An 8,339-nucleotide genomic window follows, 5' to 3' on the forward strand; every position below is an offset into this window, starting at 1 on the left:
GTCGAATAAGTTGTAGCAAGCCAAATACTCACCAATATAGACTTAAAGTTTGGGTATCACTAAGTTCGAGTCGAAGAAGAAGACACTTGGAAGACCACCTTCAAAACCTAGGAAAGTTTGCATGATTGATTATTCATGTTATTTGGACTATGTAATGCACCAAATACATTTACGAGGTTAATGAATGATAAATTGTGCCATTTTATAGATACAGTTATTATTGTTTACTTTGATGATATACTAATATACAATGCTACCTGGGAGGAGTACATCTCACAATTTCATGTAGGTGCTAGAGGCATTAAGGAACCACTAGATACTAGAAAATCTCAAGAAGTGCATGTTTGCACAATAATATTTGGTGTATATGGGATATGTGATTGGTGGGGAAGAGTTGAAGATGAATCCTACCAAGATGGAGGCCATCATGAAGTGGTCGCGTCCTACTAATGTTTTTGAGGTCAAGATTTTCAATGGGGTAGCACGATACCTGAGGAAATGCATAGCCTCATTTTCAACAATAGCAACACCACTCCACACCATATCAATTAGCGGTATGAGTTTCCAATGAGGAAAGCATTAGTAGAGGCTATTTGAGGCGTTAAAGAAGAAGATAAGTCAAACATCGTTCATGCATTACCAAACTTGTATCATCCCTTCGAAGTGGAGACAGATGCAAGTGGATGTACTATGGGAGTTGTCTTGATGCAATGAGGAAGGCCCATATGCTACCATTATGAAGTATTTCATTGGGAAGTTCTTAACTACTCTACCTATGACAATGAGATCTACACCTTGGTGAAAGTTGGGAAGAAATGGAAACATTGTCTAATGGGAAAGGAGACATTAATCCACACAAATCACTAGCCACTATAGTACCTGCAAGCCTAGAGTAAGTGAGAACACATCAGGCATTACAAGTGGATTGGGTTCCTATATTATTTTCTTTAGTGATCAAGTACAAACAAGTTGGTCAACATGCTTTCAAGGCCAACCCCATCAAAGATCACAACTTCAGGAACTCTTGTGCACATAGATCTTTTCACCCATGACGCATACACAAAGGATTATGACTTCAAGAAGGTGTTTCAATGGTTACAAATCCAAATTCATGTGCACAATTGTGACAACACAATTGACTACATCTCCAAAATGGATTACTCTATAGATTGGATAAGTTATGTGTTCCTAATGGCGAGTGATTGCAACTGATCAAAGAGGCTCATAGCTCCATGGTTGCAAGGAATTTTAGTATAGCTAAGACAAAGGCTAACGTGTAGAGGTATGCGTATTGGCTCGTGATGTAAGAAGAGGTAGCTAGGTTCATAAGAGGATGCTTGATTTAATGTACCAAAAATCCTAGTAATAGGAAATAGGGTCTATACCATCCCTTACATGTACCTACTTGTCCTTGGGAAAGCATTTCCATGGAATTTGTGGGAGGTTTACCAACAACTAGGAATGGACATGACTACCTATTTGTGGTAATTAACAAGTTCAACAAGATGTTTTTTCTAATTCCCTATAAAAATACCATCAATAAGAAAGAAGCGACAAACTTGTTCTTTGGACAAGTCTGGGTGCACTTTGGGATACTAAGGAGCATCATTTCAGACAAGGACACCCTATAAAAATATCATCAACAAGCAAGAAGCAACAAACTTGTTCTTTGGACAAGTATGGGTGCACTTTGGGATACTAAGGAGCATCATTTAAGATAAGGACACAATATTTTTCAGTGCATTTGGGACTACATTATGGAAGAAGATGGATGAAAATTTGAATAGGTCTACAACATTCCATCCACAGACAAATGGCTAAACAGAGGTATTCAACGGGACTTTGGTGCAGCTTTTGAAGGGTTACAATCATAAGAATCCAAGGACACTGAATGAAAATATGGTATATATACAACACTCTTATAATAGAAGAGTCCACACTTCTACTAGTAAGTCCCCATTTGAAACTTGTTTAGGATATGTGCCACCTTCACCTTTGGATATTACATATGGATAACATAGAGGAGTGAGGGAGGATCATACAAGGGATGCCTATGAGGGTAAAAAAATTGTTAAAAATAGTAGGCAGATCCATCTACAGATACATGAGACAATGCGGAAATCACAGGAAAAATAGAAGGCCATGCACAATCATCACAAAGAAAATAAGTCATTCAAGGTGGGAGATGGAGTGTTGTTACAATTGAATAAGGAGAGATTACAAGGTCTTGGTAAAAAAATCAAGGCTTTGTGATATGGCCACTTTGAGATATTGGAGGAGGTAGGAGATGATGCCTATAGACTTGGTCTATCCCCATACATGTGCATTTACTTAGTGGTGAATGTGGAGAATATGAAACTTTATGAGTCTTCCATGCTAGATCAGGAAAAGAAACAAGGCTTACCTTCTATAGAGGATTTGGCACCAGATGTTCAAGCAGATTTGGTAGAGGATATAATTTTGTAGATGACTCTAGAACTACAATACAGGGGCAACATGATCTTTGGCATATTCGGTTGAAATGACATCTTTCAGGCAAGGCTAAATGGTATACTCAAGAGAAGGTGGAGGAAAAATTTCCTCACATCATTCAATAGAAGCTTTTGGGGACAAAAAGATTCCCAAATGGGGAGGTGTGATCCACATTGGATCATTACATGATTTTCCATCTATATTGATGCTTTCAAAGTGGAAAAAATGGAGGAATCAACTTGTAGGACCATTTTTACTAGTAGGCCCTAATTTAGCAAATTGGGCTTTGAAACCTTCCAGAAACAGTTCGAGGAATCAAATGGAATTTTTTGGGGGTAAAACCTTTTTGCTTTAGCGATGAACTCCCTACACTATTCTACACCTTAATAAGAATAACCTTAATCAGAGTTTGTATGCAAAAGTTATGCCACCTAGAAGTTTACTTTCTTGTTTTGACCACCACCATGATTCAAGTGGATGACACGTCAGCCCCAATAATTCATGGAAAAGGAGCTAGCCACACGATCACAATGACAAAGACTCTAGAAGATTGGATATTTTAACTTTAATTAAGAGTTAAAGGAGTCAATATTAACCACTGATAGGCTATCAGACTGTTATAATTAGGCCAATAGGAGGAAAAGGGGTTTCATTCTATTTGAGTGCATTTTGTCTCATATATGAGTAAAGTAGTCAAGACTGGATATAGAGAGAGAAAATAGAGATGGTTTGTAGACTATAGCAGCACATGGGTCACAAGTCTCACTTCTTTGTACTTGCATACATTTCCATTCAAAGAAAGAGAGAGCAAAGTGGTGTCACCTTCTAGTTGGGGTTTCTCCCAAAAGGATTTCCTAGGTCATATATTGTGTTATTATGATTGTGACTAATTGTATTTTTGTCTATTCTCTATTTTCTACATTTTCTATATGCATAAAAAAATAACTTAATAAATCCATAAGTGTAAAGAAAACAACCCTCATAGTATATATTTCAAGTTTTCAACATAAATTTATCAGAGTTGCGACGAACTGTCGAGTGGAATATCCATGGCAGTTTACAGATCAAACACCAAGAAATTTGAAGATGAAAATCATTTTCTCTTAGAACGTCCTACATAAATCCACATTATATCACAATTTCAAAATATTTATTACAATACCAATGCTTCTTAACTGTATAACTCATAAAAATCATATGATTTACAAAGCTTCTCTTAAAGTTATTTCAACATAGAGATAAAATTCTAAAGCAAACCAAACAACTCCTTACCTTTCTTAAGGTCTACTAATCCAAAGTTAGTCTCAGTGGACATCATCATCATCATCATCATCATCATCAGTCTAAATGTGCAACAAATTGAACCTTTTCCAACGATTCATAATAATATTAGGGAAATTGACATATTTGGTGTGAAATTTGACATGACTAATTTTGGATTTGATGGAATCACAATTTTTTTATGTTAATTGAACAATCTAGTTGCAATAAGGGCATTTGAGGGCACTGAATCCATTTCTTTATTAAAAGCATCTAATCAATCCAAAATTTCAACAAAAGATGTTTTCTTTACTATCGATAGTGGACAATTTTAGGGGCTAAATTTCATCCATGGACTAAAATTTCATGTTTTTTTCCAAAAAAAGATTCACCAATTTCATTTTTTATAAAATGATTTGCCCAAACTCTCTAAATAAAAAATATTTTACTTTTAAAAATCATTAAATTTTCTAAAATCTAAAAAAATCCTTAGAGATTTAAATATTTTTTACAATCAAATATTTTATGATTCACATTTTAAAAAATGATTAGATTCACCAAAATTTTAAACTTTAAAATAAGTATAAATTAACTCTAAATATTTATTTATTTTTATTATAATAAATTAATTGACCCATAGTATTATCCATATTAGTGATTTTTAATATTTATCCCTTAATATTTTATAACTAAATTTATATTCCTTGATCTTAGGATTTTTATATATGTATTGTATAGTAGGCCTAATGGTTAAGAGGATGTGCTTCCTCCTAAGAGGTCACAGGTTCAAAACAAAGGGGGTAGAGTATGTATGTCTTCATAGACTTAGCAGTCAAATCGATGAGCAAAGGTGGGTCCCTTGTCCCACAAACAAGGGGGTCGTATACACCAATTTGGTATATGACTTAATAATAAGATGAACCACATTAGTTGGTTTAAGACATGTCAGCGATTTGAAAACTTTATGTGATAGATCCAAAAAACATATCTTTAAATAACTCTACTTAAAAAAGCGTTCATTCAATTATAAATATAAATCTTTAAAATCAATCTCTTATATATATACATATATATATATATATAACTATGAAAGTGGTTTAACTCATTATTTTTATTCAAAAAAAACCATTTCAAATTGAATATCTTATTATTAATTCATAAAAAAAAGCAAATTTTCATTCTTACTAAATATGCTTTTATATCTAAATCATTAACATATTTTTAACATTAATTTTTTTTTAAATCATATTGAAATAAATATTTAAATAATATTATTTTATTAATTAATAAATAATTAATATTATTGTTCACTTCAAACCCAACCATCATTCAACATTAATTTTTTTTTTAAATCATATTGAAATAAATATTTAAATAATATTATTTTATTAATTAATAAATAATTAATATTATTATTCACTTCAAACCCAACCATCATTCTAGTTGCTTACGCGCAGTTGGTTCCTTCCAAACAAGTAAAAGTTAAAATAAAATTTTGTCAACGCCAACGACAGGGTTTAGATTGTATTGAATGTTTGACGGAAAATGTCTCGAAGGGTATCATTCCGAATCCCACCCATAAATCGTACAAGCCGTCTTAGCTCAGCTGGTAGAGCGCGTGGCTTTTAACCACGTGGTCGTGGGTTCGATTCCCACAGACGGCGCGAGGTAGTCTAAACAAACAATGCTTGCAATTTCTAACGTTACATTCACTTGCTAGTATAAAATACTTTCGAATTTTTACTATTATGCTTTATGTGCCTCTTAAGAAGGTCATATATTCCATGTAGTTTTCCTTTTATGGTGTAGGACTCTTTAATCTCAAATAAAAATAACAATCGAAGCGTTGTAAAAGCTTTTTTGATTTTTACTATTATTCTTTATGTGCTTTTTAGGAAGGTTTAAGAAGGTAATATATTTTATGATTTAGTTTTCTTTTTTATGGTTATATAACTTTTTTTAATTTCAAATAAAAAATAATAATCTAATCATAATAAAGTGGTGGTGAAATAAGGCGAAAGGATTTTTTTTTTAAGAAATCACCGATCCAGCTGCCTTTGTAAACCCAAAAAAAAATTCATTGACATGATTCAATCTATTTATTTGGATAATTAAAGATTTGATATCAAAAACATGTAACATATCATTGATGAAGCATTAATGTTACATCCATTTGTGTGACAAGGCAGCATGGATGTGTTAATGATGATGAATAATGCATGAATTTTTACAAGAAGGTAGCATGGACGTGTTAATGATGATGAATAATGCATGAATTTTTACAAGAAGGTAGCATGGACGTGTTAATGATGATGAATAATGCATGAATTTTTACAAGAAGGTAGCATGGACGTGTTAATGATGATGAATAATGCATGAATTTTTACAAGAAGGTAGCATGGACGTGTTAATGATGATGAATAATGCATGAATTTTTACAAGAAGGTAGCATGGACGTGTTAATGATGATGAATAATGCATGAATTTTTACAAGAAGGTAGCATGGACGTGTTAATGATGATGAATAATGCATGAATTTTTACAAGAAGGTAGCATGGACGTGTTAATGATGATGAATAATGCATGAATTTTTACAAGAAGGTAGCATGGACGTGTTAATGATGATGAATAATGCATGAATTTTTACAAGAAGGTAGCATGGACGTGTTAATGATGATGAATAATGCATGAATTTTTACAAGAAGGTAGCATGGACGTGTTAATGATGATGAATAATGCATGAATTTATACAAGAAGGTAGCATGGACGTGTTAATGATGATGAATAATGCATGAATTTTTACAAGAAGGTAGCATGGACGTGTTAATGATGATGAATAATGCATGAATTTTTACAAGAAGGTAGCATGGACGTGTTAATGATGATGAATAATGCATGAATTTTTACAAGAAGGTAGCATGGACGTGTTAATGATGATGAATAATGCATGAATTTTTATAAGAAGGTAACATAATTAAAGACAATTTTATCTAACCCTGTGTGAAGCACAATTGGTCACAACTGGAAGTAGTTAGCATGTAAGTGTTAAAGACAAGTGGAAAACATGGTTGCCGAAAGAATAAAATTAATAAAAAACATAATAAATTGAATAAAATTTGAGTATAGTGCAAACTCTACTCGTCTCATAATGACAGTGTGTTGTAATCACATAAAAACAACTTTGTGTAATTGAAGTTGTGTTTCAACTTTAGTTACAGGGTCATCATTATGCCTTGGGACAATTTTATGGATAGTTGGTACAACTCAATTAGAGGATATAAACCATTGATTCAATTTAGAACAATGGTTCATCGTGCATGAGAGGATCATCATGGCAGAGATTTCCCATCAATGGTGATATGTCATGGCAGAGATTTCCCATCAATGGTGATATGTTGGCTTTGGTCATTATCTTTTCCTAAGGTATATATTTTTCATGACCAATGTTTGAATCCCATTTCAAACAAATTGCATATTCTTTCATGGGTTTTTAACCATGTGATTGTGGGCTTGCTTCCCACAAATAGTGATACATAATCTATACAAGCAAGGAAGGAAAATATATTATGTTACATAGATTTTACATCTCTCGTTTTTACATTATTTTAATTTTACTATTACATTTTAGATTTCATATTTTAATTCTAATTTTAACATACATTTGTGTGATAAAGTAGCATGAATATGTCAACAATCAAGAATATTGCATACATTTTTACAACAAGGAAACATAATTATAGACAATGATACCTAACCATGTGTGAAGTGCAATTAGTCGCAACTGGAAGTAGTTAGCACATAAGTGTTAAAGGCAAGTGGAAAACATGGTTGCCAAAAGAATAAAATTAATAAAAAAAACACAATAAATTGAATAGAATTATAGACAATGATACCTAACCATGTGTGAAGCACAATTGGTCGCAACCGGAAGTAGTTAGCACATAAGTGTTAAAGGCAAGTGGAAAACATGGTTGCCAAAAGAATAAAATTAATAAAAAAAACACAATAAATTGAATAGAATTTGAGTTTAGTGCAAATTCTACTCATCTCATAATGATGGTATATTGTGATTATATAAAAGCAACTTTTTATAATTGAAATTGTGTTTCAAATTGAGTGAATACAGGGTTATCGTTATGCCTTGGAACAATTTTATGTGTAGTCGGTACAACTCAATTAGAGGATAGAAACCAATGATTCAATTGAGATCAATGGTCCATCGTGCATGAGAGGATCATCATGTCAAAAATTTTCCATCAATGGTGATATGTTGGCTTTTCTCATTGTATTTTCCTAAGGTATATGTGTTCCATGACCCATGCATGAATCCCATTTCAAACAAATTGCATATTCCTTTCATGGGATTTTAATTAAGTGATTATGGGCTCAATTCCCACAAATGGCGAGACGTATATATAAAACTAAGGAAAGAAAAAATACTATGTTACATAGATTTTACTATGCTACCTTTTAGGTTTCTAAATTATTTTAATTTTACCGTTACATTTTAGATTTCATGTTTTAATTCTAATTTTAGTTTAGCATTGTCATTACATTCTACTATTTTTTTAAACCATGCTGAATTAATAACTCATTGGGGTAATCTG

At 32.4% G+C, this 8,339-nt stretch overlaps 1 non-coding gene across 1 annotated transcript; it reads left to right on the top strand.

Moving 5' to 3' along the window:
• Positions 1 to 5,323: 5,323 nt before the first annotated feature.
• Positions 5,324 to 5,396, top strand: TRNAK-UUU (transfer RNA lysine (anticodon UUU)). Its single transcript has one exon. It is a non-coding gene; the product is annotated as a tRNA-Lys (tRNA).
• Positions 5,397 to 8,339: the final 2,943 nt, after the last annotated feature.

This window comes from Pinus tabuliformis, chromosome 3_1, assembly GCF_031772625.1.
Source record: "Pinus tabuliformis cultivar Carrire ecotype Pingquan chromosome 3_1, CPIR1, whole genome shotgun sequence".
Taxonomy (NCBI): domain Eukaryota; kingdom Viridiplantae; phylum Streptophyta; class Pinopsida; order Pinales; family Pinaceae; genus Pinus; species Pinus tabuliformis.